At 43.2% G+C, this 20400-nt stretch overlaps 1 long non-coding RNA gene across 1 annotated transcript; it reads right to left on the bottom strand.

Moving 5' to 3' along the window:
* Positions 1-251: 251 nt before the first annotated feature.
* Positions 252-12656, bottom strand: LOC104913207. Its single transcript, XR_004161351.1, has 3 exons — positions 12556-12656; positions 7695-8938; positions 252-1406 (listed from the first exon to the last, which is right to left on the bottom strand). It is a non-coding gene; the product is annotated as an uncharacterized LOC104913207 (long non-coding RNA).
* Positions 12657-20400: the final 7744 nt, after the last annotated feature.

Below are 20400 nucleotides of genomic sequence, written 5' to 3'. Positions count from 1 at the left end.
GTTATAAGAGGTCATTGATCGTTTATGGAAATGGCTTCTGTAGTCAAATTGCATAAATGCTTTCAATTCCTGCTAATAGCAGAGAGCAAGATACACTTTTCTCCCCCAAACTACAAAGGCAATCCAACTCCCTTCGCATCCCATGGTTCTGAATTCTTTTGATTCACATCTAGTTTATTATAGATACTGCTGGCAGAAAAAAAAATAAAACAGCATTGAGATAACTGAAAATAGTCTTTAATTAACACGGAGACACTATTGAACTTGCAGCATAAGGAATGATGATGTGAACACAGTCCCATGCTCCAGCATAGAGGCAACAACATAACAGTAATTACAAGAGCACTTCCAATGGATCTGTACCTTCAAGGAATTTCTCAGGTAGGACATTTCCCAAAGTAACCTGCTTGGATTCTGAAGCTGGTCAAATTGAATTTGTCTCCAAGAATTAACGTAGAGGCAAATTTTCGTAGTACAGACAGCATTTATTTCTCCCTTCTCTTCCCAACTTCTCTGTGCTTTTTCACTTCCATCGTGTTACTGCCGCGTGTTAACATGGAAGCAATCTTCAAGCCAGCCCTCCATTTTAATTAAAGTGCGTCAGCAACGACTTTTTGTCGCAGAGCTGAAGTTCCTTTGGTGAAAGAGAATTCTACACAGCAAAAACAAAACGTGAGTTAACGTGACTCATTCCCAGCCTATTGATTTTGGTGCACTGCAAATAGCCAAGCACTCACGTTAGGGCTGAACACGGAGTGCTGAGGCCGTATGACACGTGAGCACTGATGGCACTTAGGAGCTGATGAAAGAATTCATTGCTTTGGCAGCAGTGTTGGTGGTTGGCTCCATCCTCGGTGGCATGGGGTAGCTGAGAGGCGCAGAAGAAATGCTGAAAATACGATGTTCCCTTCCCAGACATTGGTACATCCGAGATATTTCCACCAAGTGTTTCTGGAGGAAATGATCCCAGCCCTGTAGTTGCATGGAAGGGGCAGGGAAGGTAAAGGGTGCAGTGCTGGATGTCCGCTTTTAATCTCCAATTCCATTTGAAGTAATTACCCTGACAATAAGCAAGTGTAGTAACCCTGTTTTGCAGGAAGCTAGGGAGAAAACGTCCATAAAGAATTAGGACTTCCCTGAAATGAACTCCTGCTTTTTCCTCCATGTTCAAAACCACGTTTCTCTCTTATAGGAGGTCTCATTTCTCAGCAAAATCACAGCAATTACTGCTCATTCTTGGGTAAAGATTTCTGTTTTTATTGGCTGGTGCCAGTCATTATTTAAAAGTAGTTCTGGTTCACATCACCAAAAGTAATGGAAAGTTACCTTTAATGCCATCATTTACCATTTGTTCCTATTGTAACGGAACATCTGCTTGCTGATTCTTCTTGCAAGGTTAATGGTCACTGCAAAAAAAAAAAAAGATGAATGCAATACACAGTGACTTCAGAGGGCAAGAAAATCCTCTCTTCATTCCTTTTAATTAAATGTTACAGAAATTAGAGGCTACCACATCTCACGGGCTGTCAGAGTGAAGCCCACAGTCCTAAAGATCAGACAAATGTAATAATTTAAATAAAAGCTGACTATGTTTCATCAATGAGAGTCAGTAGCCTTTGCAGGGAGAAAGGAATGCCTGTATTTCTGCTGCCTTCCCCCTGGCCTTTGGAGCAACACAACTCTGTGCAGAACTGTGTAATTGCTCATTGTTCTTCCAGCTCCTCCCGGACGATCCTCTTGGAAATAGCCTCTCTGAAAACAACATCTTTCAGCAAAAGCTCAAACGAAGATGCGGGGAGGAGGTTGTTCTTAAATCTATTGTGAAAGACAGAGATTTCGAAGTATTGATTTTTCATATTTCTGCTCTTCCCAGTCTTTTTGTCACAAACATCAAACGGAATGGCTCTACGCTTTGCTCATTTTAGCTGTGGTCTGGCCAGATTTCTGTAATCTTCTGAAAGCTTGAAAGCGTGAAAGGAACATCAAAATAAAAATTTACCCCAGAAACTTGTGCCCTGAATTTGCAAACAGTGTCCTGTAGAGTCAACATTCTTACATGGTGCTGTAAGTGCTAATTTAAGAGTATTTGTAAGTGATTACAGTGCAGAGAATAACTTCAAGTTCTTAATCAGCATAAACAGTTGTGGAAGGAACTCAAAAACTTCGCAGATGCCTACAAGTTATTCTGTTGGTTCCCTGAAGCCAACCAAGCATGCACTCATCTATTCCAAAGCCAGGCCTTCAGAATGCAAAGCTCACAGGTGTCTGCTTCACTTTTACACTTGCAGTAAAATCTGAAATGGAAAGATACAAAGGAGTGCAAAAACCTCAACTTACGACTTCTTTATGTGATGTGCTACAAAATTCCAACATTTCTTTTCTACTTCAGCCATTTAGTTTTGCTGGTGAAGGCTTTACCTCGCTTCCAAGACCAAATACAGAACAGAGAAAAAGTAAATAAATATAACAAAAAAGAAAAGAAACACAGCAGAATTTCAGCATAGAGACTGCAGCAAGTCCATCTGGCTGCCAGTGCCACAAGCTGTCCTTCATCAGTTCAGCAAAAAGATGCTACTGCGTGGCCAGCAATTGCTGGAAAGGCTGGCATAATGCACACAAAGCACCCTGGATCTATCCAAACTGCCATGGATGAGGATACCTGCTATAAAGCCCCAGTCTGATGGAAGTGATGCAGAACTGGGCTTCAATCAGAGCAGATTCATGACTTCACCATGGAAATTGCCCAGAGCTGAGCTGATGATATTCTTCAACCTGCAGTGCCCAGAGGATGCATTACTCCCCCAGACAAAACTCCAACTTGGAAGCTCACGCAGCCTGAAGAAGAGCAAAGCAGTTCTAGAAATTCAGTTTAAACAAGATAAAATCTGTCCCATTTGCAGTGCCAATTTCTACTTAAACATTCTTATTTCTCACAAAGGCAACAAGACCAAAATCTGGACCCAGAATTTCCATCAGCTCTTTGAATGCTAATCTAAGCTTCTAAAATATCCAAGTATATCTACAAGCAAAGCTCAGATTTGAAAAATAACCAGACTTGGCGTTAATATTTCTGCACTCTGAGCTCCAGCCCTCCCCCAGGCAGACCCCAGGGCCTCCATCTGGCCAACGCTCCATCACTGGAGGAATCACTCTTTGTCAGCAGAGCTGGGGCCAGGCTCATGCAGGGCACTCAGCACAGCTCATGATGGCCTCAATCCCAGAGATGGGATGCAGTACCTGAACTCAGGAGAAGTTTGGCCAACTTTTTTTCTGCCACACAACCAAGTTCTTGCCACATAAAGCAAGTTTTTGGAGATTTTACAGAACAACTAATAGAGCCAAAATCCTCAGTAATGTGTTTACAGTGTTGGCACAACCGAATGGGAAATCCAGTGACCAGCAAGTTGAAACGTTGCAGACAGTGAGATCAGCACACAGCAGCCAGCTTCAACAAATTGTGCTGTTATAGCCATGCTCTGCCGCAGTGAGATGTCAGAATTCCTACAGCATCACATGAGCTATTTAATACTGACTACTGTCTTACAACTTCTTTGGTATATTATGGGAATTTACAAGGTAAGTGGCAAGACAAGCCCCTTTGAGCAATGGTTAGCACCTGTGCTTCACATGCTTGTGCAGGATGTGGTAAGTGCAAACGGATTAAGGAAAGCCAGCACTGGTGTGCCCATTTGGACCGGATGCCCTTGATGTTGCAGCTGCTGACATCTCAGACATCGCCCCTGGTCACTCACTCATGAAAAGCAATCCTACTGCTGGAGCTGCAGTCAATCCCACAATTCATTTTCTGGCAGATACGTATTTTTTGCCACTCACGTGTGACACGCAGAACACAGGATCACATTGAAATGTTTTGCCCAGCTGAAATCTACGCGGTGCCCTTCGCAGCAAAACGGTTTAAAATTCTATTGGATATTTGGGAAAGACTAATTTTTCAGAGGCGACTGCTTCAAAAGAGGAGCTTGTCTTGCAGCCTTCTGATTGTTTTTGTTATGTACAGGTCTTATCTCCTAGCACTTTGTATTAGCAGTTATTTTAATTAAGCTTCCCAAAAAACTAATTTCAGGATTTTCATTTCATTGCTTTCATTCACTGAAGGAGTGCCAGACGATGCTTTTTAAAGATTTAGGAGCTTCTTTTAGATTGGTACACCAACATAAGTTGTGGAGCTACCCTAGGTAGTTCAGAGTTAATACAAACACTGACAAAAATTTAGGACTTTTTACAGCAACAAAAATCTCCAGGAATTTTATTATACAGGACAGTCACCTGCCTGGCAATTAACCAGTAATTAATTACTTTGAGAGACTCACTCGATTGCTCGAGAATGGGATGACTGCTCCCTTAGCATGTTAAGCAAAGACCAAGGCTTTGAAGTAGAGCAAGGCAACCTCATAAAACCTTCGCAAACGGTTCCTATGGCTTCAGGTTTGGGTCCTCAGCTCCAGCACCAATGGGCACGTGGCCATTTCCATTACTTACTGGAAAGATCTCTGTTGTCACTTCACTGTGGTGGTACTTGACAATACTGCTCTTGCACAGCAATCCCCATGTGCAGCATGCTTCACAAATAAAATACAACCCCTGCATTACTATTTTGCAAAGTAAATTACAGGATTCACATTTCCAGACAGGCTTTCACAGGGAGGAATTAACCTTCTGTATTTTGTTTTGTGTCAGCGGTTTTGCACATATAATCATTTATGAATGAAAAAGCATCGACTTTAACATTAAGATAAATTTGAGTGGACCGTTCGAAGGCTTTGGTAAGCAGGCAAGATATACATAAAACAAATATGTCATGTATCTTATTATTACTGAGCTTTTCTCCCTACTTATTTTGCATTTAATTCTCTCAAGTGAAACAAATAGGGCCAGAACATTCAATCTCTGGAAGTAAACCAATGTCCTTTTTATCAAGTAGAAAAAATAAGCTTTTAGATGAGCTATTCTCTGTAGAATAGTTCCTCCACGGGAAAATAAAATCAGTAGGAAAGGTGTGTTATTGAATCATCTTCATGGATGCTAATATTCTTCCTTTTATATCTTCTATCTTAAAATATTTCAAAGTAATTCTAGAAATATACAGCGGATTTTTAAAATGATGAGTTAGATACTGACATTTCTATTTAGATTCTGACATTTATATCTGTTTTATTAACTCCAAGCATTTAAGCTCCGTGTCCTCACCTTATCTCCTTTTGTTAAATAACATAAAAAAGGATTTTCTAGGGTTTAAGAGAAAACGTTTGGTGGCAACAGGAACGTCATATTTGCTCTGACAGATTGTACAGACTAACAGAATGTCTGCATCTTTACTGGAAACTAAAAATTGCTGTTAAAACCCAGGAAAAACGCGTCAAAAGTAATTTTACCTGTGACAAACCAAGGTTAAATTATTAAATAGGTACATTTAACTCTACCTTTTACACACGCAGACACATTACTCTTTTCTGTGCTTAACATAAGTCACTCTTGGCCATCAGATTCTGGTGTCTTGCTGTCCTGTGGGACAACATGGGCAATAAAGACACATTCTGTCTTCCTGCGAGCCACGAAATGGCTCAATCCTGGCTCTTTGCCTTCTGGTCTGAAGAAAAGGACTCACACGACTCTGCTGGTCAGGAGCTGAGGCACATGGTCACGACGGCATCAGTAAAAACCCCCGGTCCCTACCTGGCTTCCTTGGTAAAAGCTCTCCCTCTCCAAAATACACACCCCTGCTTTATTACTGTTTCCAGCCACATTCTCTCTGACAGTGCTACCCGTGTACTCTCATGGTGCACTCAGCTGTGCTGCTGTTTGAAGGCAGGGGATGCTTTGAGCCACGAACACCAGGATTAGCAACTTCCTGTCAGCCAACATAAGCTCTGGGATGATGCCTGTACTTGCTACATTTTCAGACCTGTCAGAGGGTAAATTTGAATTTGTTGGGTTTTTTTTGTTGTTGTTTTTATTTTTGTTTTTGTTTTTTAAGGTACCTCAATATTCAGTGTTACCACAACAGTCTTCTGCAGCTCTGGATGCTTTGGACCAAATTCAGTTTAGTCCAGTGCTTCTGGCCAGCTCTCCACCTCCTCTCCCTCCCTACACACTCCATGCCTTGGTCCTGGAGGTACCCAAGGACGCACTGAGGACTGTTCCTTGTGCAAATTTCACCTTTTGTTTTGAAGCCTCACCAATGCGAACACTGGCACATGCATCACTGAGCAATAGCCCCACTGCATTGAGTGGATACTACAAACATTTTAAGTGACTGCTTTGCCTTTGTGCTCAATTATACGACTTCAGCAGCAATAGCAACCACCAACCAGAGCAAATGGAAAGCAGAAATCAGAGGTGTGCATCGTGCAATTGTAGCAGAGATGGGAAACTGAGCCCAAGTGTCTCTCACCCTCCCCTTTCCCTCTCCTCCAGCTCAGACACTGCCATTGCAGCAGAGCAGGAGCCCCACAGGAGCAGCACACGGCTCTCCCTGCCCTTGACCACATGGTGCTGGCTCTGCCCGCAGCCACAGCAGCACTAAATTCTCTTTTCAGGCTACTTGGCAGAACTAATCTCTTTTAATCTGCCCTCTTTATGGCATTTCTTTGGCCTGACAAAACTCCAATTTATTGACTGTCAGGAAAGACCACAAGGCCTATATCTTTCTTCAGCACTTCACTTTCTTCAGCAGCGTTGAGTGGCGAGGGAATGAAAGGTAAAGGAAGCATTTTTCCCCCTTAAGCTGCATAGGATTGGATAGCATTATGTCAACACTTAACATTAAAACAATAAGATACTTACATCTACCTGAAAAATTAAGGACTGTTTCCTTCAAGCAACATTCATCTTGATATAATCAAGAGAGAGAGTGGCACGGAAGAGGAGAGCTGGAAATAAATAACTTTTATACCAAAATCAACAGCTGCTTGTCTGCCTGCACCGGTAAGGACCAGGCTGGGCTGGGCATGGTTCTGTTTTGCCTCACTTTCTATAACACTTATTAGAGCCATCAGGATGTGAGTGGGTTTAGCACCCTCCATGTTTTTCAGGGAGAAAAGACAGAGACATCACATCAGGGCTGCATGACAGCTCCCTGGATTAGTCCCAGGGCTGTGGCTGTATTGATTCCCTCCCCAACACCATCTCTTGTGAAGAAGCGGCTGGATGGAGAGATCGAAAGGGAGAGGGACCTGAGAATTCATAGGACAGAAATAATTACCCTGCAGTCTGAAAATCTATTTCTTGTTTGGTTTTTGGTTTTGATTTTATTTTTATTTTTTACTAAATCTGGCAAGACTACATAACTAATTACCATATAAGCAATAAGATTAATTCTTAAAGGTCTTCAGTAAGATGTGCATGGGCATAATATTGTGAAGGGCAACAGATAAATATCAACAGCTTTGGCACAAACAGATGAGGAAATGAAGGTGACTGCTGCTGACCCAGCGATTCACTGAAGGTCACAGCCTGCAGCAGGAGCTCAAAGGGGCCCCCAATGCTTTCAGCACCGATTTGGAGCTTTAACCAGCTCATCTTTTCTCCCCTAATTCCCTGAACCAATTCTACCACTCATCACAGGATAGAAGCTGGAATTTAAATGCAGTTACATACCATGTTTAACATCTCACCCCGAAGGATTGAATGGAATTAACCCAAATAAAGTTATTCAAGTATTGCAGAGCCGGTACCTGAATGAGCAGTGTTTGAAGGCAACACCCTGCAATGGGGAGATCTTCTGTCTGCTCTGTGTTCCTGTTGCATCCATAAATCGTAAACACGAGGCAAAACTACTGCAAAGCCTCGATGAGGCTGGGAGTTGAAAACGATCTGTTTTGGTCTGCTGGTTTGAAAATGGTTTTCTTGATGAAACTCATGAGTCCACCGGAGACTGAGACACAGATGGATGAGCCGAGCATATGATAAACCTGCTGCAAGAGTTTGTAGTTAATTGCCCATCATCTTTTTTGTCTCACCATAAAAAATTTCACGCCCACCTTGCACAGTAAAGGTAACCGGAGTGTCATAAACCATTTGTCTCCTGTGCTTTCTTTTCTGCATTATCCGATCGGTCTCGTAGTTAGAATGCTGTTGAGACAAGACAAATTTGCTGAGCCTTTTTACTGATGAAGAGCACTGCACCCTTTATCAAATGATCTCCATTCTCTAATGAGAAGAAACACCTTCCAAAGTCATTTGCATACTAATATCTTTATTTCTAAAACAATAAGCTGGCTGCAGCTCAGAGCCCTCCGTCAGAATAAAATGATTTCATTTGCATGAACAAAGCGTGGAGAGCTCACAAGGAAAACATGCCCCTTGCCAGGGAAATGGAGGGTACCCTACGCTCAGCAGAAGTAGCAGCTGGGGCCCGAGGCAGTGTGGGAGCACCCAGCATGGAGGGGTGGGGATCCCACCTAGAGGGACACCTGGTGGGCAAGCTACGGACAAGAGGCCTTAGAAAGGAGATCTGATGCCACAGATACCATCTGTGCTGCTAAAATGCATTTATCACTGCCTACATTTCTCCCTCTCTCTGGTTTTATTATTGCTTGGGCAGAAAATATTGCAGAAACAGGTCATTGCAGGGCAGAGCAGCAGTCCTCCTCTGAGCAATAGGAAAGACAAAAGGGTATCTAACAACAGCACTTCCAAACCTGCATTCAAAAGCCAACATTTTCACTTGGATGCCAAAAAGGCTGCACTTTCCTGCAGCACACAAACAGTGTCGGGGTCTCCTCCTGCCTTCCAGCACTGCTGTGCACCCACAAAGGGAAGAGAAAAATTACCTTCCCTGTACCACATCCATCCAGAGAAAGTGGAAACCCTCTCTGGATTCCAGCAGTGTTTGCCAGCCGGCTGTGTAGTAGCTCCCAGAAGATGCGGTGATGGCAGAGCTCCCCAGAAACCAGCTTTTCTTCAGCAACCAGACAATCTAAGGAGAAACAAGCCAAGTCTAATGAGCAGCTAAAGGAATTAGCCCGCATTTCCCAGAGATGCTTTAGAATTCACCATTTAAATCTTTGGCAAATAGGTTTTGCCTGCTGCTCTCTCTGCATTGATCCACATATCCTCCACAGCAGCAGCCAACAGAGGGGAGCAGGAGCACAGTGCCCATCACTCCGCTGCTGGCAGGGGCCCTGCTGAGCGCTGGGCATTGGAGGTGGCTGAATGGGAGCAGAATAGGAGAGGAGCAAGCTCTTCTGGCAGCCTCCACGCAGCCCATCCTCATGCACCAGCACTGGTGATCAAAGCAAGGCCTGTATTATTCATCCAAGACTGTGCCTGTTTTAAGCACTTGGGAATGACTAAAAATAGTCAACTGTTGAAGTAAGGCCTAGGTTTGAAATAATGCTGTTAGCATTCTTTCACATCGATCTCTTACGGGTTCCTGTGAAAGTGAATTACAGATTACTGAGGAGCCATTCCACATTATGTATGTTTTCTTCTGACTGTATTAAAACAAGCATTAAATTGAAGGTTTTTTTTCCCATATCTTTCAAAAGGCTGCCACCATATGGGGACTGGTTTTAATACAAGGATCATCTTTGGGTTTATTGCAACTAGATCTTACTGCAGCATCCTCTCCTTGTATTAAATGGGACAGGACAGCAGGCCAGAGAAGGAGCCGTGATACCACACAAGCAATAATTACACATAAATTGTTCCATGCCATGAAGATCTTAGGGCTGTAATAAGCTTCTTCTTTAAAAATCTGTATTTACTTCAAAAACGTAATTTTTTCATTTGAGCTATAAGCAGTTCATTGTGCATTTGGAACAGTATAATCTGAACTCTTCTGTAGCTTGACTAAAACCACCAACACTCCACCTCCATTCTTTAAGAGATTTCTGTCACCAATCTACATTTTGCCCCTTTACAAACCTTAATATCCATAATGCAGTAGCACCTGTTGGACCTGCACACGATGGATAAGCAGAGAACTCCCTTGTGATGCTGCTCTTCAGCTTCCTTCTGCTCGCAGTCAGACTCAAAGGACTAACAGAGACAAAGCTGTGCCCTGCCTGGATGACCACAACCACAGAGTGGTCCCTCCTGCTCCCCTCACTGCCCTGATGTGGGCACTGCCCCACTGAGTAACATGCAGCCCTGTAGATGCCTCTCCAGTTAAAAACTTCTCTTTTACCTGAGCACTCATTTTACCGTTTGCATGGCTTCAAGATGGCATCCACCTCATCTGCATGAATTTGAAATTCAGAAAGGGCAATTAGAACGCATACAGGATGAGAAAACAAAGCAAGGGGAAGGAGCTCCTGCCACAGCCCTGGAGTAGGTGGGCAGCCAGGCAGGCAGGAGGCTGTGGCTGGACCTGCCAGGATGCTGCCAGCGAGCTCATGTGCACCAGGCAGCCCTGGAACCACGCTGTGCTGAGAGCAAGGCCAAGTGCACGGGTCCTGTCAGCAGATACAGCCGCTTGCTCCAAATGAGACACGGAAGGGCCACCGCCTGTCCTCATCCAGATGGTGGCAGAGCATTGCTGAAACCCAACCGAGAGGTGCTCACCTGGCGCAGCTCAGCACCAGCAAACATCTCCGTGTCTGTGCTGAGCAAACATCCCTGTCTGGGCTCTGTGCACCTCTGCTGTTTGCACAGCACTGCTTCAAAGTACGACTTGCCAGCCTGCATCATGCCAAAAACCCAGATAATCCAGCTACTGGCAGCATCCCAGTGCTAATACATTTTCAAAGCAGAAACTCGTACAGTTGTTTGATACAGAAACCACCCTGTGTATACAGCAATTTATGAGGAAGCACAGTTTTTGGGAAACAGATTTCCCCTTCTCTTTTAAATGCTGTCCCAACAGAGTCCCAGTAATTTTCCTATGATTAGGAAGATATGCCTTTTGAACCAAGAACAAGGCCTTACATGTGAGGAAAAAAGTAACCTCTCCTCTTCCTTGGAGCAATCATGGAGCTACCCACAGCACCAAGTGGTCAGAGCACCAGAAGAATAAAAATGATGGCTTACTCTGACAAGTGAATTTCTGATGCCATAAACTTATCAATGGGAAAGTGTTGGGTTTTTTCTTCCTGTTTTTTTTTTTTTTTTTCTCAGAATGTTGTTGGAAATAAGATACTTCTAATCTTACCAAGTATCCTTCTAGCTTAAATATTTTAAATGAATATAGGAGCAGATGTTTACTTGATATATATAAATAAATACATTCTCTATGCTTCAATGGATCTATATTGATCCTTGCTGCTGAGAATCTGGGCTATAGATTTTAAGTTAGTCTTCCTCTGGCCCAGAGGATACTTTAAATTCTTTTATCCTAATAAGCCTTTTAGAAGGACTTGACTTTTACACCCTCCAGCTTTTCCATATGTAAGGAAATTTATACTTCTACCCTTTACCGCCTGCAGTCAAAGGAAAGCAATAGTGTTGGTATGAGGGTCATTTTTTTAAGCGTTTCACACATTAATAGTTGAGAACTTGAACAGAAACCCCCAGGGCTGCAATCATTGTATGAATGGCCAGATTTAGTCCCCAGGGTGGAACGTGACCTCAACGCTGGATTTACAGCTAGGGTTGATAAGATGCTATTTGGAGCATGGAGTAAATCTTGGTGACATCTTTGCACAGAGAGCAGAACTGGTCTAGCCAAGGAGAAAGAAAAGCCACCAGTATCAGAAGAAAATAACATTTTTTGTAGTTAATGGCAAATAATTTCTCAGTACAGATATGGTATGTAATTAAATGATAAATCAAATTTTCACCAGAACGTGGCCAGGTGCAACTGCATTACGTAGAGCACACAAGCACATAGGTATGCCCACACAAACACCTTGGCAGAACTAAACAGAAGGATGCTGTTAGGCCCAGGGGGAATGGTTTTAAACTCAGACATGGGAGGTTTAGGGTGGATATTAGGAGGAATTTTTTCCCCCAGAGGGTGGTGAGGCACTGGAACAGGTTGCCCAAGGAGGCTGTGGATGCCCCATCCCTGGAGGCATTCAAGGCCAGGCTGGATGTGGCTCTGGGCAGCCTGGGCTGCTGGTTGGGGACCTGCACACAGCAGGGGTTGGAACTGGATGAGCACTGTGCTCCTTTGCAACCCAGGCCATTCTATGATTACATGATGCTCTGGGGGTTGGGCATGCTGTCCCAGCTCAGCACAAAACCCCACTTCACCGTGGGCAATTCCCTCCTTCCTGCAGCCATCCCTATCTGCAGCAGGAGATTTTCCCTGCAGCATGCTGCAACCTGCCGGCCCTTCAGGTGTCACCACCCAGCTCCAAGACCAGATTTTGTGCTCTATTTCCACATTCTGATCTGAGATTTTACTTGCCTCATCAATTCAGAATCTCCTTGATAAGCTGATGTGAAGCTTCAGATCGCTCCATCTCTAGAATAGCAGAAGTCCATAAAAGTAATAAATTAAATATATTTGTACCACTTTTTTGGTCTGGTCCCACCAGCTCCCCAGAAAGCCTGGCACCATCAAGGCACGCAGCCAGTGTCCTATGCCAGACGCTGAGGGAGAGGAGAGAAAGGAGGCGAAGGAGGAATTAAGAAGCATTGATATCTCACCTGGGTGCAGGCAGCTCCACTCAGAACAGAACACTGCTGTTCTGTGGCTGCAAAGTGTCATAGCACTCATCGACTCATGGACTTCACCTGTCCGCAGACCGTCCCAAGACAACTGGGAAGAGGTAAAGAAGATGGAGAAAAAAAGATTACAACTAAAATTCTATCATTAGCGACAACAGGTTTAAAAAGCACACTGAGCAATTGCTTGGCGTGTTCCCTTCGGGAGTGTGCAAAGCACTCTGTACCTTGATTGCTGCAAAACAACTGGAGCTTAAATGAGGTTTCATCTTTAGCAGAGGGTTCTTTTTCTGCCCATAAAACAAAATGCACCGCAGTTAAGAAATAATGTTTTCTCAGCCCTGAATATTATAGTGAACTGATTATTTTTATTGCTTACCTTGTAAAAAATCTACTCTGCGATTAGGTAGCAGCATTGTTACCAAATAAATAAGCAGGTAGGATGCTGCAGGAACTCTGAGGTGCAAAACACTCATACAGTTACGTGCCCAAACAACATCAGAATGCACTGTAACTGCTCACAGAAGTTTTATAATGTGAGAATCATCCCCTATTTGCATGTGCAATTACTACAGTTGCATAAGTAATTACATAAATTGTCCAACTATAACAAAACTGTTTTCTGAATCAGCTAAAAGAAAAAAAGCAACAAAACACATTTCTCCTTGCTGTAATAGAAATGCTATTTGCATACAGAGGAAAATAAGATTTCTGTTTCCTGGGATATGCAATTAAGTTACCTTGGGGTACTTGGCTTCTCTGTTTCTGAATGGAGTATAAGAGATTCTGTGGTATAAAAAAATAATGCTTGGGACAGTTTTACAGCTTTGCTCTTAGCAGTAATATTTCCTCTTGGCCCACTGCAGTTACTGCACGGTTCTTCCATTGCCATCAGAGAAATTAGTTTGCATTTACAATTAAGAGGATGTAATCTCGGGGCACTGGCTTGTTCAATGGCGTTCTTTTCTTGTACAAGCACTTGGATCACAAGGCATCGCATTGACTTCATTTCTCAGAAAACTGAAACATGCAAAGAAATGAAGAATCCCATTCTAGAATTATATTTCTGGAATTTACCAACATCTGCTCCTCTTAACAGAACAACAGGTGGGAGGAAATCCCTCAGTCTACTCATCAGCAATTTAAACTTGTGAAGTGATAACATCCGAATGTGCTGCAATAACCAGAAAAACCACAAACAAGGCAGGAAATCAGACCCAAAAAAATCATCCCATCCAGAGAGTAAATGAGGCTGAGAAATCCCAATATTCGGGACCAAAGCTGCAGAGGGTTTCTACTGACCAGGCAGCACGCCATGCTGGCAGATGGAAGCCTGCATGTTCCTTTGTAACCGAGATGCCACCCGTATGCAGCCCAATACAGTGGGGCATCTGGAGCTCCCACATGGGAATGCTGGAATCCCCATCACAACCGTGCTCCCACAGCTGCACATAGCCAGCATTCTGTCTCTGAGCCTCTATTAAACCCCATATGTTAAAAAAGAAAAGGACTTCTACCTGCTGTGAGAGGGGAATGTCTATGATGGAGCAATCCAAACCCAACCCCCTGCAGCTCTGAGCAGCACAGCAGTGCAGCACCCAGTGAGCCATCCCCTCCCTCGGGAGCAGATGGAGAAGGGATGCTGTGCGAGGAAGGGCTCACTGTGGGTGGAATCTGTATGCCAGTTAAACTCAGGCTCCTATTGGATTACGTTGGCCTGCCAACAGAAGATGCACTCTGTCATTGACACTCCAATTTAAGAAGAAAAAAGGGCTTTTGCACCTTCTGGAGGAATAAACAGAGAAGATACACAGGCAACCTCTCATCTGGAGGCACCATGTATTCAAACCATCAAAGGTTTTAGCCAGATCAAAGGCTTTTCTTTTTTTAAAAGACCTTCTGTTTTACAGTGGGAGGTTTAAATCGCTGTGACCACACACTGCAGCCTCCTCCATAGCTGGTCTATGGCTGGTGGAGGTTCCAAGCACTTCAAGGAGGGAAATTTGCACTGTGGCTCTGGCCAAGAGCTATCAGAGGAGCACTTTGCTTATGGTGAGAGCCTTCTTGTGCCCTCTTCAGAACGGGGCTCAAGCCCCAGCCTATGGTTGAAGCAATGCCCACAGTGCTTGAAGATGTATTTCGTGATTCTTGGGACAATTGCTCCAGGCAGAATGGGCTCCTTTGGCTGCAGGCTCCTTTGTCAGGGAAGGTTTTGCTATAATGTCACTGTGAGCAATAGGATGTCACAGCATGGCTGCTTAGCACAGCGCTTATTGCAGAGCTCCTCACATATCACCTTAGAGCTCAGGACATATCACCTTATCTATGAAATATCTTTTGTGTGCAAACAGGGTAAAAAAGAGAAGAGAGCACTGAATCCTCCCTGATTCAGAATGAGAGCAAATCTGCACTCCGCAAAGTGCTATGGGAATTAAATGCACAACTGCACATGGGCTGCACAGCCAAAGCAATTGGGATTATCAGAGGTTTGCTTGGGAGCAGCCGGTCGTGTGGGGCAGATGAGTGCAGGCAAACCTCTCACAGTGCCAGCAGCCCATGAGTATAAGCACTTAAACACCTGAAATGCATAAAAGCTTAAGGCACAAATCGGCTTCCCTTGTGTTCAGAAGGAGCTGGATTTTCCAGGTGCTTCTTCAGGTGCCTAAACACTTCCAAAGCCAGACCTATAGGAAGCCAAGCAAGGGAATACAGAAGGGGAACTCAGTCCTAGCATTTAACTCCTTTTTCCTTCAGATCTCAGGTGCTCTCAGCCAAGCTTCATGTCCCACACCATTCAAACACATCAGTTAACGATGTTATAATTGGTTCCTCAGTGTCACAACACTTAAAAGGCAGAGGCTATAGAAACCATTCAGAGCTCTGGGACAAAATTAAAGTTACCTTTTTTTTTTTAAGTTTTGAATTCACCTTACATGTAGAAATACAGAAGGGGAGATATTTAATTAAATAACAGAGGTTCTCCAGACCTTAAACCTTTTGCTTTGACCAAATTGACGGAATAAAGTTATTATTGAAACCTTTTCCAACACATTACTGGAGCCTTCCACTGTCCATGAGCAGCTACAAGTTCATAGCTCAGTGGACTCAAACAGCACGACCATTTGACACCCAACCTACCCTCCCTCCTATTTTGAACACTTGGCTCCTAAAACAATTGTCCATATTTTTTCCCTTTACAAGTGCTTATCTTCATGGCCCTGATTCAAGGGATGCTCTTCTTTCCAATGAAGTTTGCATTATTCACCAAAATTTCAAAGTAAGCTCATGCACAACTCATCCAACTCATCGACCATACATTCAAAGGCACAAGACAATAGATATATACACCTACAGACATTCAATACAGTTTTCTCATATTTTATTATTAAAGTTAACCAAGAATTAAAAATAAATGAAAAAAACAACAGCAACAACAACAATGAAAAAACCAACACATGCACCTAAGGCACACCTTTCTGATTCTAAATCTAGAAAGAAAGAATTCAGTTCACAGGAACTGCAGCACAAACTATGCCGTTCATTCAGAGGTTGTGCTACAGACTGGGACATCTCTTTGCCAACTGTTTTCTGCAGTGGGGCTGAAGACATCTGCAGTCTTACAACATTTTTTGCTGCAGAAAGCAAAGGCAAGAAATTTCTATTCCATGCAAAAGCAGAAGGGACTTAAAAATCCATCCCTGACATTTCCAAAGAAAAAAGGTTACACTGTGGGATTGAATGTGGTACAAGTACCCTATGCAGCAGCTTGCTCTTGTGAGCAAGTTCAGAACTGATAAAAGCAATAGAAGACTTCTGCATTCAAATGCTGAGGATTACTGATTTGGGAAACTGCAGAAAATAACTCATTCCTACCCATATTGTGATACCTCCAGAACAGGAGTCCAGCAAGGCTCCAGCAGCATCTCCTTCTGCAGTGGCAGACACAAAGTTTGCTGCTAATGGATTCTTTCTCCATCACTTCATTGCAGCTGATCTGAAAAAGAAACAGTGCTTTAAAACCCACGTGGCTCCAATGCTTCATTTCAACTTTGAGATTCTGGGAAGAACCAAGTTTTAAATGCTCTGGAGACACTGACAGTGGTACTGTCATCCCAGGGCACACAAAAGAGTTCATGTAGCATGGATCATGCAGAAGATTCCCAATGAGAAATTACATTCATATTTGCCTTACGAGAGCTAAAACAAAGCACTCCAGAAGTTCCCATCATGCTGACAGATACCTGCAATTACTGCATTGAGCACTACTGCAAACCACGGCGTGGAGACACACAAGGGGCAAGCAGAGCAAGGACTGCTTCCCATCCCTGTTCCGTGATCCCCTGAAGGGCTGAGTGACACCTCCATCACCAGCCAGGGAACTGGAGGAGATGCTGCACATGGCTGTGGGTTTTCACAAACCTGTGTCCCCATGACAACTCTCCTGCTTCCTTGCAATGTCTTCTTAATGGCAATCTCTCATCCTCTTCCTCCCAAGCAGGCTGCAGCTCAGCTGCTGGCAGAGCTGGAAGAAACACATGCACCTCTCATTGACATATGTAATTTCTTACAGCATTTTCTTGCTTGGTTATAAATCCCTCCATGAGAAGTCCTTCCTTAACTTGCTTTTATCTGCAGAGCTACAGAGGGCAGTTGTGCAATATGTGTTTATAAAACCCTACTAAGCCAAGGACTTTATTTTCCTTCTTTATTTCTTGATGAAAGATTACATGGATGCCCACACTGTTAATAACTGCTCTGCATTCCCTATTCTAGCCCAAGGTCAATCTGACATGCAGCACTTCACAGAAAGTGCAAATATGACAAGGGAGCAATGGGAATTTTTTCCTTTATACCCTTTGCATTAAAAACAAAATTGTGCTCTTTTCTCGCTAGCAACATTATTCTTCAGTATATTCTTCAAGCAAGAAAAGTGAACACCACATATAAGCTAAATGCTTTCAGTAACTTATAAGTAACTGAAAGGAACAGGTAAACCTTGTTCAGAAATAACCTGGGAAATAAGAGGTCAGTGTGAAGCTTAGAAGGTTGGACTGCACTGGAGAGCTCTGAGGCAAACACAAAACAGTCGGATCGTTTCTGACTACACGCACAGCATCTCTGAGGATGCGACTTACAGACTTGCTCTCAGCAGAACTGAATGTTACCTCAGTTTGTTATTTGTAAAGAGGAACCAGTTTTAAATGCTATGCATTAAGAAATTACATCGACCGTTTCTTTTTTATTGTTCTCTGCCTTTTGAGCCCTCTTATGGAAAAAAAAAAACCAAACAGATTTCCTTTAATAAAACCAATTTATTTCACTCTGCCTGTTGAGAAGGAAAAAAGCTTTGTGCAGTTCCCAGCTGTGGCTTTGAGATACAGCCACGTCCTCCTTCTCCTCCCTACTTCTTGGCAACTTCTCCTTTATTAACATGTCTGTTTCCATAATTTTTCAAGGTTAAATTATCTCGGTTTAACAGTCTCACAGGGATGCGTTTGGGTACTTTGCAAAAGTAATGCACTGCTATGCACACTGCAATGGCAAACCCAAGTCATCTCCATTTCAGCACATGGCAGTTTTTTGTCCTCCTAATTGCTTTCAGCCATCCTTGGGCTAAGAGCTCATTGTCAAAAAGATCATCAGGAAAACTGAAGAGAAACCCAGGTGAGTCTCATGGGTCCATTGAAAGGAAGAAGTCCAACTCTCACACCCCACGTGAGGCTGATTATTTCTTCTATGCAGAAGAATTGCAGTGAAACAGAGCCCCATTATTTGTGGAGCAGTTGGCTTTGCACTGCTGCTAGCCCAGACAAATAGGACTCAGCCCATCTTCTTCCCTTTATCACCCAGCACGTATTAATTCTCTCATCAAATCTCAACAAAAATGATGAAAAACTGCATAACATAAGGCAAATCCAAAGCCCGGGTTGTCCCATTCAACAGCCTCTAAACACACATCTGCCTGTTTTGAATGCTAAAACTGGCACTAAGTCTTAAAACAAGAGGGAGAGGAAAAACCATCAGAGTTTTTTTATGCCAGATCTTTATTTTTTGTGGCTTCCAACAGTAACTACAGCCAACAAGAAAAAGGCACACTGCCTCAGCCCAGGCCAAAACAATCATTTGCAATAAGAAATAAAGAGACAAAACAAAGCTTTATAATGGATTGTAATGGGAACTTGCCCAAGCGAAATATCTGCTCACTGTTCTGTCTGACAGTCTTGTGTCGTGTATAAGTGCAAAATACAACATGCACAGAATGTGAGACAAAGTCCTATTACACTTATTTTTCAGTTGCAGCTGAAGAGCAAACAAAAAATAAAAGCAGGACACCTAATAAGTGGGGTTATTAGTGAGCTCGTTCTACAGTAAGGATCTCCAAATTGGTGTTCATGCAGATTAATGTTAACTTAGCACTCAGTCCTCTCCAGAAAATTGCCTGAATGTTTCACTGCTATTGCAGAACGTCAGCAGGGCAGGAGGGAGGCACCCGTGCTTTGTGATGGTTCTTTATGGGCTTGGCTGGTGTGCTGAGCCGCACACAGTCCTGCTCTGTAGGACAAACCCAGCGGTTCAAGCCATGTCTGGGGCAGCAATCTCTCTGGAAATTTCTTGCAAACAACAGAGAGAACAGAAAACACTCAGAGATGTTCATTTGCCTTTTTATGCTGCGTGTTGCTGCTTTTTTTTCCCTTAAAATTAGCACTTTAGCTACTACAGTCCATGTACTCAAGCAGCACTGCTCAATTTAACTAAGCATACAGAAACTCTTCTTGGTTCACTGTGATTTGCAATTTAACAATATGTATGCAAATGAAATTAGTGCTGGCAAAAATAATTACAGTTGCTCTTGGGAGGATTAATAACTAAAGTCTGCCCTGCTTATGGTAAGGTTTAATTTAATTCTGTTGCATATATTAAATGAAGAAACGAATTCTGTGTTCAATATTGTGTTTGGCAGTTAATATGTGCTCACATGAATGCTGATGCATTTAGATGGAGTGAAAAGGACCATGCTCACAGAAACGCTCATGTCCTATGGAGAGAGACAGATAGTGATAATTAGCTGGTGGTAATCACAGAGCCTTCTTCTGGAGATGCAGGAATCCTGCCATCCATCGCTGGGAAGTGACTGGGGCTGACTTCTGGCTGTGAGGTGTTATAACCTTGTATAAGTTGTCCCCTGCAGCTATGAGTCCTTAATAACAGCACAACCACTGCTCTATGCAACGTTCATATGAACAAATCAGATTTCGAGTGTGGCTATAAAAACCTCCCACCTTTTTGGCCCAGCACAGCATGGAAGTGCTGGACAGAAGGGTGATACCCCACACTGATCACCTTGCCACAGGAAATCCCTCCTACACTGCAATGTAATTGTCTGGCTTTTTACAAGGCTTTTATGGGTTGGATTAACTTTACTGAAGCCAGTGGGCGTAACAGCTGCCTCACATTTGGATCAGCATCCAAATCAATCAACACCCCCTATAGTGCTAGAAGCTGAAGTCATAAGAGTCCCAACGAAAGTAGCAGACAACTGAAAAATGGGAGAGTTGTGCGGAGCTGGGGAGTGAAAATAGGGCTGGACATCACCCGCTGGAGGTGGGTCCATATCTGTTTGATATCTGCACTTTTGCTATTTAGTACACTTCATCTATGGATCTTGAAGACCAAAGTAATGTTATCTAACTAACTTGTAAATACTGTTCTAAAAATGGTGTTCGCTTTTAAACACTTAAAGCTTTCCTGTGTTTGACCAGAGAAGATCACACATTTCCAAGTTCTACTGCTGCTGCTGGAGATCATATGAAAACTTCCACCAAAACT

The sequence above is a fragment of the Meleagris gallopavo genome, chromosome 14 (assembly GCF_000146605.3).
Source record: "Meleagris gallopavo isolate NT-WF06-2002-E0010 breed Aviagen turkey brand Nicholas breeding stock chromosome 14, Turkey_5.1, whole genome shotgun sequence".
In the NCBI taxonomy this organism is placed as follows: Eukaryota; Metazoa; Chordata; class Aves; order Galliformes; family Phasianidae; genus Meleagris; species Meleagris gallopavo.
This window is presented reverse-complemented; position numbering and strand designations above follow the sequence as displayed.